Genomic DNA, 15,156 nt, shown 5'->3' with positions numbered 1-15,156 from the left:
TTGAGGTACAGGTTCAAACATCAGAACCTGTTGCAAAATCAGCTGAGGAAGTGTCTCCTCAGAAAATAAAGGAAACTGGGAGTTCTAGGCCACTCAAAAGGCTTAGAAAGATAAATTCTGATGATAAAGCTCCCACCGTCTCTCCACCCTTGAAGAGATGGAAGAAACAAAGAGCTAAAAGGGACACAGTTGAGTCAGATTCAGAGGATGTGAACAGCAGCTAAGGAAGGGGATCAGGAATCTCTGATCCCAAAGGAGCCAATTGTGATTGCCTTCCATCTGCACAACCAGAATTTGCTGAAGCCACTGCATCTACACCTCCACTGTCACCAATTCAAGCTGAAGACACTGCTCAAGACAGAGTGCCTACACCACCCGTGTCTCCTATCATTGAAAAAGTACATGCTCAAGACCCAGGTACAAGTGCTGAAATAGATATTCATAACTTGGTTGTGCCTAAGATTCTGTACTTAGAAGCTCCAACCATTCCTCAACATACTCCACCAACAACACCAATTTTAGATGCTAATCTCAATACAGATATTCCAACAACACCTCTTCTAAATCTAGATGATGAAGCTCAAATATTAGGTGAGCATCAGAATTTGGATGTTGATAAGAACTTAGAGGACGATTTTAAAACCTCTATAGCCTCACACACTATCATTTTATTAGAGGAAGCTGATTCTGAAGGCTCTGTAAGTTCTGATGCTGCAAATGTTGACACTACTGGTGAAGCTGCTATAAATAAAAATGCTGATACAGCTGGTCCTTCGGGACATGCACCTCTACCAGCAGTTAATAAAGCTGATTTGATTAAGAAGTTTGTGAGAGGGGATGCACCAGTACCTTGGAGTGAAACTCCAAGAGGACAAGAATGGATCAAGGAGTGGAACAAAGTTGATTTTGTTCCTACTGCAAATATTCTTGCTGAGCACCTGGCTGATGAGATGTTTATGAATGATGATTTCAAAGCATAACTCAGAGTTACTGCATTGAGTACAAGGCCCTTCAAGGTCAACACTCAATAACTCAAGCTAAGGTGAACAAAATTCAAGAAACCCTAATTCAGCAAGACATGAATGTCAAATTGGAAAAGAATAGGTTTTTTAAGCCAGCCTTTGACCGCATTGGGTACATAGAAAAGACTCAAGAAAAGCAGCAAGCTCAAATATCTGATATTTTGAAGAATCAAGCTGCTCAACAAGATCAACTCAATGAAATCCAAAACTCCGTGGAATTTCTTGTTTCTCTCCTATTACCTGATGATGCCAAAAAGGGGGAGAAAGTGATTAAGTCCAAATGCAAAACTGATCAACCACTGAAGGGTAAGGATGATGATATTGAAGACCAGGGAAACTCTGAAAGGGGTAAAGGTTATGGTCAAGGAAAAGGCTCTTCATCTAGGAAAACAGAAACTTCTACACAGAGAACAAGTTCTGATGCTGGGAGAAGAACAAGTTCTGATACTGGTAAAAGGATGAGTTCTAGTGAACAAACTTTGAAACTTGATGAAGAGATTTCCAAAAGGTTGTTCCTAAAGGATAATCCATGCATGGATATTGAAAGTCTGAAGGAAGAAGAAGCCAGACTTAAAGCAGAAAATGTCAAATCCAAGTCTAAAGCTCAAGTTATTGCAAAGAAACCACCTAAGCCTAAGGGCATTGTGATTAAAGAGAAGACAATCTCTGAGGCTATCAAATCTGAATCCAAAGCCAAATCACAGGTGGAAGTTGATTCTAGATCCAAGGGTAAAGCAAAAATTGATGAACCTGTAAAGGTATATATGCCAATTATGGATCTGGAAGCAAAATATGATGAAGATACTAGTTTGATTTTGAAGAAAAAGAATATTCAAACAACCTCTGACATAGCTCATGTTGTTGAAGATCAGGACTTAGTAAATTTTGATATTACAATGAAGCAAGCAACCTCTGACAGAGCTCAAGTTGGCTTGATATCAGAAGATAAAGGAAAGGAAACCTCTGACATTGCTCATGTTAAACCTTCAAAAATTCTACTACCTGGGTTTACTAAAGCTCAACAATCTACACAACTTTTGAAGACTACATCAAGTGGTTTTGAAGCAAGAGTTATTAGAGGAAAGGAAGCTAAAGACAAATTAGGATTGGGTAGTTCTAAAGACAAGAGGGTAAATAATACTACCTCTGATCCAACTTCTTTGAGTGAACCAGGAGTAGGAACAACTCCTAAAAGATTGAATCAACTAGAGTCAGTACACATGGTTTACCACTCTGTATTAAAAGAAGATATCATGCTATACTTCATGACATATAGGAGGGTATTCCAGATTAGGAAGAATGCTATTCGTTTGAAGTACTTTGAAGAATTGCAACATGTGCTATTTCTATTTTAAGTGAAAAACAGGTCAACAGATGGTGCTGCCAGTTACTTAAAATTTGATATTCAAAGGCAGAAGAAACTTTACTCTGTAAAGTCTGACATACCTTACTATCCTAAGTACAGAGCTCACAATGGTGATATAGCTGAGATGAAGACTAATACCGCCAAAATCATCACTACATTTCTTGGTATTAAAGGTCTTAAATTCAATCTAGAGTTTAATAAAGCCTATGTCATCAGACTAGATCAGGATATAAGGAAAGAAAAAATAAATGATCTCAGGGCTGCTATCGTTCAAACAGGTGAAGATACAGTTGAACTTAATGATGCAAAAAGGAGGATGCAAAATGAACTTGAATATGCTGAGAGAAGTCTTTTAAGGAACTATCTCATAACAACTCCTGATATTAGAGAGATCACACACTGAAGCCAAGAACTACAACTGTTAAAGTCTGAAGGTTATACAGGTTAAAGCTGATATCAGACTTTAAGGATGGTAAAAGTTATAAAGACTGTGAGTTGTAGTTACTTAGTCAAATTCTCATATGCATTTGTACTTAATGTTTTTGACATCATCAAATATCTATTGAACTTATATATTATGCTAATTTACAAGTTGGGGGAGATTGTTAGATATATTTGTGATGTCATGTCTAATAATGATTTGTGTTTAGTTTTCAGATCTTAACTAACAGGACAAATCAGGACTTAACTGGAAATTAGTACTTATACTGAAGTCAGAACTTAAGATATAAGAATTTAAGTTATCATAACTTAAGATATCAGAAGATATTTATTAGAAGTTAATATCAGGACTTAAGAAGACATTCAGATGAGGAAGACGATTGATTGAAGGAAAGAAGATTAAGGCAAACACAAGAAGAGATATGCATGGAGAAGAATTTTATGAAGAATAGAATACTTGGAAGAAAAGATAACTAGTTGATATATTTTAGGATGCAGACTTATGTTCAATATCAATTAGAAGTTTATCTTGTAACTGTGTGTCTATATAAACACAACATAGGGTTTACACTATAAGTGTTATCATAATCGAGAATATTATTTATTGTAACCCTAGCAGCTCTCGTGATATTTATTCATCACTGAGAGAGAATAGTTCCATTGTAATACTGTTTTATTAATAAGATTATTCTGTGTTTCATACTTGTGTTCTTAATTCGATTTGATTGTAGTATACACTGTATTCAACCCCCTTCTATAGTGTGTGTGACCTAACAGTAGATTCACCCTAATTTAAAACCATAGGCCAACTACTTAACCAACATATAACAATAAAAAGCTGTAAACAAATTTTATAAAAATGAAGCACGGAGAGACAGTAAATAGAACTTGATAAACAAGAATAGTGAAAGATTTGAAACAACAGGGTAATCCATTAAATCTATATGTAAAGACGCATTTGTGCTTCGTGCACTTCTTGATCGCATGATGCTATCAGTCAGAAAGCATGAATTAGCGTCGGAGGATATAGCCATTATCGGTGGTTTTTATCTTAATCTCCTTATTTTGGGATTCAATGGAAGTAAGCTTTTCTTGGACAGGAGTTTATATATTTCTAGCCAAATTAGGGTTTATAATTCTTTATATTACGTTACCGTTGGTCCATTACTGGGCCATATAAGGCCCACTCAACCGCTTTCAAGCCCCGTTTTAAAAAAAAAACTTTTAATACTAAATTTTAGTATTATTTTACTCATTGATTTATATTTTTATTCTTTATATCTTTTTACGATATGCTATCTAATTTTATAATACCTTCGTGATCAGATAACAATACAATGTTTACTGCATATAAATTAAAATAAAATGTAAATAAAGAAATTTGAGATATTCTCAGTATTTATGCATCTAAAATTAATATTATAAACATTTAATTTTAATATTTTGTTCCCACTCCTCGAATTTCAATACTTCGGAGAAATCTTAGGCTTTTTACCTTCCCTAGCAGAGGCAGTCTTGAACTTTTTTCTTCTTTTTCTGTGTGGCTTGATCAAGAGTGATAGGATTTCTCCTACAAATTTGAAATACTTCAAAATAAATATTGATGTTATGTTTTTAACCTTTGAAAATTTTCTTCTTTGAAGATGTTCTTATCAATAGAATGGCTTGTTTTATTATATTAATTGTGTACCCAATTCCGGTGATTGAAGAACTATTAGACGAACTACATGGAGTACAAACATTCATAAAACTAGATTTGAAGGTGGGATATCATCATATTCTAGTTTGAATCCGCACCCCATTACGAGTTCTTGGTCATGCCATTCGGTCTTATTAACACACCGACTATCTTTCAATCATTAATGAATGACGTGTTTTGCTCTTGTTTGAGAAAATTCGTTCTCGTCTTTTTTGATGATATCCTCATTTATAGTGAAACAAAGGAGCAGGATCAGGAGCATCTTAAACTGGTTTTAAAGGCATTGGAGGAGCAGCAACTGTTCGTCAATATTAAAAAATGTACTTTTGGCAGGGACCAAGTTGTTTACCTTGGGCATGTAATTTCCGGTCAAGGAGTTGTTGTAGGCAATGAAAAAATCAAAGCTATATTGGAGTGGGAGCAGCCCATAAATTTGAAGGAACTTATAGGGTTTTTGGGCCTAACGGATATTTTTGCAAATATGTTATGAAATATGCCCAAACTGCTGGTCCATTGACTGACAAGCTGCGCAAAGACAATTTCAGGTGAACAACTGATGCAACAAGGACTTTTAACCACTTGAAGCATGCCCTTAAAAATCCACCAATGCTGGCCATGCCAGATTCACCAAGTTATTTGTTCTAGAGATGGACGCCTCCTGGTTTGGGTTAGGAATGGTGTTGATGCAAGAGAACTGACCACTTGCGTATTTCAGCAAATTTTTAGGTGTGAGGGCTCGTCAGAAATCTATCTACGAGAAGGAGCTTATGGCGATTCGCTTAGCCATTTAAAAATGGAGGGATTACTTGTTGGGTAGGCATTTTGTAGTGAGAACCGATCAACCAAGTTTGTGATTTATAATTCAACAACGGGAAGTTGGCAATGACTATCAAAAGTGGGTGTTAAAACTACTGGGGTATTCTTTTGAGGTACAATTTAAACTTGGAAAGGAAAATCAAGTTGCCGATGCACTCTTGAGAAAATTAGTAAGAGAGATTGAGTTAGATTTGATGGTTTCGTGGCCTGAAGTGCAGTGGGAGCAGCTGACTCATAATATAAAAGAGGATTCGTGCTTTTAGCAAATCATAGCAGACCTGCAGCTGAACTCAAATAGTCATGAAGGGTTTCTGTTAGATGAAGGGCGGCTGCTCTATAAAGGGCGCCTGTCATTCCTCGCCATTCTAAATTTAAAGACATAATATTACAGCAGTATCATGGGTCCCCAATTGGAGGACATGCCAGAGAAGTGAAAATGTATCTTCGTTTAGCATCTGAAAGGTACCTCTCAAAAATTTGGGATACGATTAATTTTATTAAAGGATTACCTCTCTCCCGAGGAGTTGACACAATATTGGTCATTTTTATGAGATTAAAGCATCCATTTACTCTAGTTTCGGTAGCTGGGGGTATTCATGAAAGAAATTGTGCGCCTCCACGGGTTCCCAGGTTCGATAATTTGGTCATTGAATCTATACAATACTATAATAATTGGGATGAACTATATTTTGTAGTTTGGTTAACCCCTTATTTTGGTTATCCCTTTCCATCACGACCGTCGATCTTCTTCGTCAAATAATCAAAACCGTTAAATCCAAATACTAAAAAAAATACACTCCACAAGTTTTCAGGTTCGAACCCCGTCAACAACAAATATGTATATCATTATTTATAAAGATACATATAAGTTCTCAGATTCGAATATAATTAATAACAAATATTTATATTATTTATAAAGATACATATAAGTTTTTAGGTTTCAATCTCACTCACCAACAACAAATATTTATATTATTATTTATGAAGAAAATCACATCAAGCATATATTATTTATAGTATTTGAACCTAACTTGAAATTATACACAATGAAATTATAAATACATAATCATTATTTAGTATTTAATTTTTAAATAGAATTTTAATAAAATTCTACAAAATAGAGATAAAAATATATAAATATTAACCAATACCCGTGCATCGCACGGGCCATAAGCTATTAAATGTTAATAATTAAAATATGGAAAGAAAGAATGAGTTGGGTCTGGGCCGTGAGAACAGAAAGGGGGAAAATATTGAGATTAGGGTTATGTCATTATTGGTAAGTTTAGAGAGCGATTGGGAGAGGCAGCTGGGACTCAGAATTGCCCAGGGCTGTAATCGTGGAGCTTTTGAAACAGTGAATTTATATTATTGAGTCTCTTTTCCTTGTTAGTTATTGTTCCATTCAGTTGTGTGAGTAATTAAAAGTGTACAGCAAGGTTTTTCAATTAATCCCATCTCAGTTCATTACAGTAACTTTAATTGTTTAGGTCTATTTGCCCCAGGATTGTCAAAAGTGCTCCTGGATGCAATTGATATGCTCAAAATAATACACTCGAAAAACATACTCAATTAAGCTCAAAAAACTGTGATTTAGCAGAACTGGAAATGATAATTTATTGGACTTTCGCGAGGCCAAATTTTTAAGATCCGCCGGTTTTTCTTTATTTCCTGTCATGGTTACTACCTTACTATGCCCCAGCAACAAGTCAAGACATCAGTAGAGTTAGAAGTTGAAGAGTACTTAAAAGAATAAATGTGTTATGATCATACAACTTATATATAAAAATTATTCGTTTAGGATGCTCTAATTAATTAAAGTTTAAGAAATTTTAATATATATATATGACATTTATTACATAGAATTATAAGTAGGTTTGGGCTTGTAACAGTCAGAGAGCAGTATATAAATTTTGTATTAAGTTAGCCAAAAATTAGGACATATTTCCGGATCAAAAGGTTTTGATATTTTGTAAGAAGATCAATAGTCCCAACTTCATATTTTATTTGGGTATATACTGAATATATTTCTAAACCTACCTCTCATTGATAGAAGTTCATCAGCAGGATATTATAATATTCAAGCTCTTGGTTTGCTGTTGGTACACATTAGAGGTAAGGAGGTTACATGTGTATAAGTTGAATTTTTGGTGGTGTCATTCGGTTTAACTATTGCTCCAGAAACATTCATGGACCTTATGAATCGGGTTTTTAAGGACTATTTGGACAAGTTTGTGATTGTATTCATTGATATATTTTAATATATTTTAAGTCGAAAGCTGAGCACGAAGAACATTTGAGGTTGACGCTGCAAAGACTTAAAGAGCATAAACTTTATGCTAAGTTTAAGAAATGTGAATTTTAGCTAGAGAATGTATCTTTCTTGGGACATGTAGTGTCCAAACATGGGGTAGCTGTAGATCCAACAAAAATTAAAGCAGTGAAGGACTGTCGACACCTAAGAATGCGGCAGAAGTAAGAAGTTTCTTGGGTTTATCCGGATACCATATGATGTTTGTTGAGGGGTTCTCAAAGATTGCTACACTATTGACAATTTTAACGCGGAAGCATCAAAAATTTGTGTGGTCAGAAGAGTGTGAGGAGAGTTTTTGGGTACCTAAAAAAATTAATCACCGCTCCTATGTTATATGTCCCTACAAATGTAGAGAAATTTTTGGTGTATTGCAATGCGTCAAAACAAGGTCTAGGGTGTGTATTAACGAAATGTGATAATGTGGTAGCATATGCCTCTAGACAATTGAAGGAATATGAGCAAAGATATCCGACTCATGATCTAGAGTTGGCAGCTGTAGTATTTGCTTTAAAGATATAGCGCATTACCTTTATGGGCATAAATGTAAGATATACACAGACCATAAAAGTTTGAAGTACTTTTTTACCTAGAAAGAGCTGAACGTGAGGCGACGTATGTGGCTAGAGTTAGTAAAAGACTATGATTGTGAAAACTTGTACCACCCCATAAAAGCGAACGTGGTAATTGATGCTCTTAGTAGACGAAGTTATAGCAACAACATGTCTAAAATAATCATAATGAATATATCATTACAAAGAGAATTTGCGCGAGCGGGTATTGAAGTTATGACATGAAAGTTGGCTAATCTCACATCAGAGTCAACTCTACTACAAAAAATCATTGAAAAGAAAAAGGATGATGATATGTTGATCAAGAAAAAAATTATTGCACAAAAAAAGGGTGATGGAAGCTTCTCCTTATCTGATGGTGGAATTTCAAGGTATAAGGGGCGAGTTTGTGTGCCAGATGATAAGGAAGTGAAATCTAGCATTATGAGAGAAGCACACACCACTCCATATTTATTACACCCAGGATCTACAAAGATGTACAATGATTTAAAGATCTTGTATTGGTGGCCAGGAATGAAGAATGATATAGCAAACTATGGCGCTAGGTATTTTACATGCAACATGTTAAAGCTGACCAGGAGGACTTTTAAAACCTCTATCGATTCTAGAATGGAAGCGGGAGGATATTGCTATGGATTTTGTGACAGGGTTGCCACGAATAGCTAAAAACATGATACTGAATGGGTTATTATGGATCAGTGCACCAAATCAGCACTTTTTTGCCAATGCGAATGACAATCAATTTGCGGAAATATATATTCAAGAGATAGTAAAGTTACATGGAGTTCCTGTTACCATAGTGTCTGATAGGGATCCAATGTTTACATCAAAATTTTGGGCTAGTTTACATAAGGCCGTGGGAACATAATTGAAATTCAACACTGCTTTTCATCCTCAAATGGATGGTCAATCGAAGCGTACAATTCAGATACATGAAGACATGTTAAGAGCATGTGTGTTTGAGTTTTTGGGGTCGTGGAGTTGGTAATTACCTCTAATCGAGTTCTCATATAATAATAGTTTCCAATCAACTATAGGATGGCTCCCTTTGAAATGTTGTATGAACGTAAGTGTAGATGACCGGTTCACTAGGACATGGCAGGAGAAAGAAGACTTTTGGGTCCAGAAGCAGTCAAGGAGGCTAGTGAGGCAGTAAAAAGAATCAGAACAAGAATGTTGATAACACAAAGTAGACAAAAAAGTTATTCAGATCCTAAGCGACGAAATGACGAAATTTAGAATTTTTCGTTGGTGATCAAATATTTTTAAAAGTTTCACCAATGAAGGGTATTATTAGATTTGGGGAAAGGGAAAACTTAGTCCAAGGTACATAGGTCCATTGAGATACTTGAACGAATAGGTACAGTAGCTTATTGCCTAGCTTTACCACCAAAATTAACGGAGACACGTGATGTATTCCATGTCTCCATGCTCAGAAAGTATGTATCAGATCCATCTCATGTACTAAACTATGAGCCGCTGGAGTTAAGAACAGACCTCAGTTATAAAGAGAAACCCCTAAAGATTTTGGAAAGGAATGTCAGAGAATTAAGAAGAAAAATGATTCCTATGGTTAAAGTTTGGTGGAAGAATTTTTCTGTCGAGGAAGCTATGTGGGAATTAGAGAATGACATGATGGAGCGGTACCTAGAATTATTTCGTAAGTACAAATTTCAGGGACGAAATTCCTTTAAGGAGGGTGGATTGTAAGATCCGCCAGTTTTTATTTATTTATTGTAATGTTTACTACCTTAATATGCCCCAACAACAAGTTAGGACATCAGTAGAGTTAGAAGTTGAAGAGTACTTAAAAGAATAAATGTGTTATTATCATACAACTTATTTAAAAAAATATTCGGTTAGGATGTTCCAATGAATTAAAGTTTAAGAATTTTTAAAAATATATATATGACACTTACATAGAATTATAAGTGGTTTTGGGCTTGTAACAGTCAGAGAGTAGTATTTAAATTTTGTATTAAGTTAGCCAAAAATTAGGACAGATTTCTGAATCAAAAGGTTTTGATATTTTGTAAGAAGATCAATAGTCCCAACTTCATATTGTATCTAAGTCTATACTGAATATATGCCTAAACCTACCTCTCATCGATAGAATTTCAGCAGCAGGATATTATAATATTCAAGCTCTTGGTTTGATATTGTTCTGCATTAAAGGTAAGGAGGTTACATATGTATAAGTTAATTTTCAGTTTACAATTAGCAACAATACATGGTATTGCTTTCTCATGATAATTTTAAGAGAATGGTACATAGTTAGCAGACATGCTCAGCATGACCTTAGTGGTCCAGTTCTTGACCTTCAGGTTCCAGTTTTCTTTGTGATTTTACAAGACATATCAGTTGCTAGATTAAAGTTTAGTCTCTATTTTATAGTTGATGATTCAATTGCTGATTAAGAGTATAGGAATGGTCCTTTATTCTTGATCTTGATAGCTGTTTCTACTACCTTACTGAGCGTTAGCTCACCCCTTTTTAGTTTCTGATGCAGGTAACTAGAAACTTGTTAGAATAGAATAAGAAACTGAACAAGTTTGTTTGATTTGCTAATATGGAAAACTTAATTGATAATGATTCAAAGAGATTACATGAGTATAAATAAGGTACACCAGCTAAACTACAGGCCTGCAAATTAGGATGTCTTCCTAGTTTTACTCCTGTCAACTTATTCATTCCTAAACATAAGTAATTACCTATAAATCATCTCCTGCAATGATCACAAAAGATATGTTGATTTATTCTAAAACAAGGAAAGCAAATAAATAGCTATGTTTAGATTAACAATAATCCAACATACTCCCCCTTAATCTAAACACTCTCCAGATGTTTAACTCCCAGTAGACTTCTCATCTTCTCAAACTTGGATGCTGCTAAAGCCTTGGTTAATATATCAGCTCTTTGTTCGTTTGTACGAACATGTTTTATCACAATCAACCCTTGTTCAACACAATCTCGAATGAAGTGGTAACGTAGATCAATGTGCTTGCTCCTACCATGAAAAACTGGATTACGTGCTAGGTCCACAGCAGATCTGTTATCAATATACAAAGTAACTGGACCTGTTGTACTGTCCGTGATGTGACCCAGAACTCTTTGCAACCAAATCGCCTGACAAGCAGCTGCTGTAGCTGCCATGAATTCTGCCTCGCATGAGGAAAGTGCAACGCACCGTTGTTTCTAAGAGACCCATGTGATTAAGTTATCATCGAGGTAAAATGCCATACCACCAGTGCTTTTACGATCGTCCAAGTTACCAGCTAAATCGCTGTCTGAAAAACCTGATAGAATGTAGTTTCCATGCCCCCGTGTGTAAACCAGACCATACTGTATCGTTCCCTTAATGTATCGACATATTCTCTTGACTGCGTTCATATGAACCTCTGTAGGCCTTTCCATATATCTACTCACTATTCCAACTGCATAAGCAATGTCAGGCCTCGTGTGCACTAGATATCTCAATCCACCCACAATACTCTTGAAGTGTGTAGGGTTTACAGGCTTACCTGCTTCGTCTACATGAAGTTGTAATTTATGATCCATGGGAAACTTGACTGCATTGCATTCTGCCATTCCAGCCTTTTCTAACACCTTCTTTGCATAACTCGATTGCCTGAGCTCAATAGAATCATTGCCTTGAGTGACTTCCAATCCCAAGTAATATGACAGTTTACCAAGATCAGACATATCAAATTCACGATTCATCTCCCCCTTGAATTTGATGATGTCAGAAAGGTTGGTACCTGTGATCAACAGATCGTCAACATATACACCAACGATTAAAGAGTGACCCCCCTCTCTCTTGATATAAACAGCGTGTTCGAACGGGCATTTAACAAATCCCAGGTTTAACAAACACTGATTCAAACATGAATACCACGCTCTAGGAGCTTGACGAAGTCCATACAACGCTTTAAGTAATTTGTAGACTTTGTGTTCCATTCCTTTCTTGACAAAACCTTTGGGTTGGGATACATAGACTTCCTCTAGAATAACACCATTCAAGAAAGCTGACTTGACGTCTAGATGATGCACCTCCCAGCTGTGCTTAGCTGCCAATGCCAAGAGCAACCGGACTGTTTCAAGTCGTGTGACAGGAGCGAAAACTTCCTCGTAATCAACACCATAGCGTTGCACATAGCCTTTGGCCACAAGACGTGCTTTATGTTTTGTTACCTCTCCATGTTGATCCTTCTTTAGCTTAAAAACCCATTTAAGGTCGATAGCTTTATGCCCCTTTGGAAGGTCTGTCAATTTCCAGGTATTATTCTTCTCGATCGATTCGATCTCATTAACCATTGCTTGCTTCCAGACATCATCTGTTATGGCTTGCTCAAAACAGACAGGCTCATCAATGCCCATCAACAATAATTCTTCTTCTAACTCAATCGCTGTTGTATTATCATAAATATCAGCCAGAGTTCTGTTTCTTCGAGGCTGCTCACTGCTAGAACTGGAGGCACTTGAACTAGTTGTATGTTCGGTAAGAGTCTGTGGACTTGTACCTGTTGACAATGAGGCTTGAGGAGTTGAAGGTGATGAAGGTGACTGTGGTGGATTTGACTCATCTGAAACAGGTTCTGCTCCCCGACTTTCTTCCACTATAAAATCTCCACCTCGTTGTGTCTCAAAATCTGTTGTGCTTTCCCAATTCCAGCCCTTTTGCTCAACAAAAACAACATCTCGACTGATGTGTACTTTATTTGTGATTGGATCGAATAGCCGGAATGCTTTTGTTCCAGGTTCTCTACCAAAATGAACCACCATTTGACTCCTATTATCGAGTTTTTTTGTATAAACTGCAGGTGTCTTCATGTATGCTAAGCAACCAAAGACTTTCAAGTATTCCACACTTGGCTTTTTCCCAAACCAAGCTTCGTGTGGAGTGATAGTTGACATTGCTCGAGTTGGCATTTTGTTGAGAATAAAAATAGCATGCCTGACTGCTTCTCCCCAGTACTGCAAAGGAATCTTTCTCTCTTTTAGCAAACTCCTGGCCATTTCGACTACTGTGCGGTTGCGACGTTCTACCACACCATTTTGTTGTGGTGTGTAGGGTGCCGTATAATGTCGTAGTATGCCATGTGCTTCACAAAAACCATTGAAATCTTTTGAGCAAAACTCACCACCACGGTCTGTTCGTAGAACTTGAATGCCATGTTTCTTACCATTCTCAACAAGCAATTTAAATTTCTTAAAACAATGCAAAGCTTCATCCTTAGTTTTGAGCATATACACCCACATCATTCGACTGAAATCATCAACTAAAAGCATAAAATATCGATTTCCAGCTGGGGTTGATGGAACAATAGGGCCACATAGATCTAAGTGAACTAATTCTAAAACAGTTGTTGCAGTAAAATTAGATTGAGAGGGGAACGGCTTACGTGTTTGCTTAGACATTAGACAACCGTCACAAATTTCCTTTGGTTGGTCAATATGAGGTAGCCCATGAGCCATGTCATTCTTTGACATCAGTTGAATAGCCTTGAAGTTCACGTGCCCAAGTCTTTGATGCCACAGCCAAGCTTCTTCTTCTCCTTTGGTTAACAGGCAGTGTTGCTGTGTTTCTTCGATATGAATTTTATAGAGTCGATTTACTGATCTCTTGACTTGCATTAGTAGTCTCCCACAACTGTCGTAGACCCACAAGTTTTCACCATTCATAACAACTCGATTTCCCTCTTCTGAGAGTTGGCCCAAGCTTATGATGTTGCTCTTAAGTGTAGGTATGTAATACACACCCTGCAATACTCTGGTTTCTCCATTTTTGCAAACGATCCTGATTGACCCCTTTCCTTCGATCTCTACTAGTGATCCATCACCGAATTTTACTTTACCTTTTACTGATTTATCCAATTTCTCAAATTTATCTCGGTGGCCAGTCATATGATTACTGGCTCCATTGTCTAGATACCAAGTACTTTCTTGAGTTTCCCTGCTATTGTTCGATGTCTTGTCCTCAGTAAATGAAATCACGTCCTCTGCACCATTTCCGCACAAAGCCATTAATAATGCAGGTTCCTCATCATTCAGTTGTGCTAGATTTATTTCACCCCTTTCTTGCCTTGCTCTCCTTGGTTTTCGACACTCTCTAGCAAAATGACCATAACCATTGCAATTGAAGCACTTTAGCTGGCTCCTGTCACGTGCCATTCGATTGTCCCTTGTATGATAATCACTCCCACCAGGTTGAGCAGTTTTAACTGATTTCTTTAGCCATTCCTCTCGAGTAAGGAGGAGTTTTTCTTCATTATTCTCTCTCTTAAGCCATTCATCTGCTGTTAACAACAACTGCTGTTCCTCAGTGTTTTCCACTTGACCATGTAGGCGTTCTTCATGGGCCTTGAGTGACCCCACTACTTCTTCTACAGTCATGACATCCAAGTTTCCAAATTGCTCGATGGCTGATGCAATCTGGAGAAACTTGGTTGGAACAGCCCTCAATAGCTTTTTAACAACATACTCTTCTCCAATCTTCTCTCCTAATGCCCTGATATTCGTGACCAGGCCATTCAGTCTCATACAGAAATCATCCAACTTATCCGTTTCTTTCATCCTCAATGACTCGAACTCGGATCTGAGTGTCTGAGCCTTAGCCTTTTTCACCTTATCTGCACCTAGACTCATGGTTTTAATGGCTTCCCATGCTTCCTTGGACGTCTTTTTCTCTGCTATCTTCAACAACATACCATCTGGAATGCCTTGATAGATGACAGCCAATGCCTTTTTGTCTGTTTTCTCCTCGATGACAGCTTTAGGATCCTTTGGTTCTATTGCTTCCCATACTCCAAGGGCCTGCATAAAAACTTTCATCTTCATCGCCCAGACGGTATAATTCGTCTTTGTCAGCATTGGGTAACTTAACCCAGACATCCCTCCTTTGCCATTTTGCGCCTCCATCGATCGTTAAC

Source organism: Apium graveolens, chromosome 5, assembly GCF_009905375.1.
Source record: "Apium graveolens cultivar Ventura chromosome 5, ASM990537v1, whole genome shotgun sequence".
NCBI lineage: Eukaryota > Viridiplantae > Streptophyta > Magnoliopsida > Apiales > Apiaceae > Apium > Apium graveolens.
Note: the sequence above shows the minus strand (reverse complement) of the source record.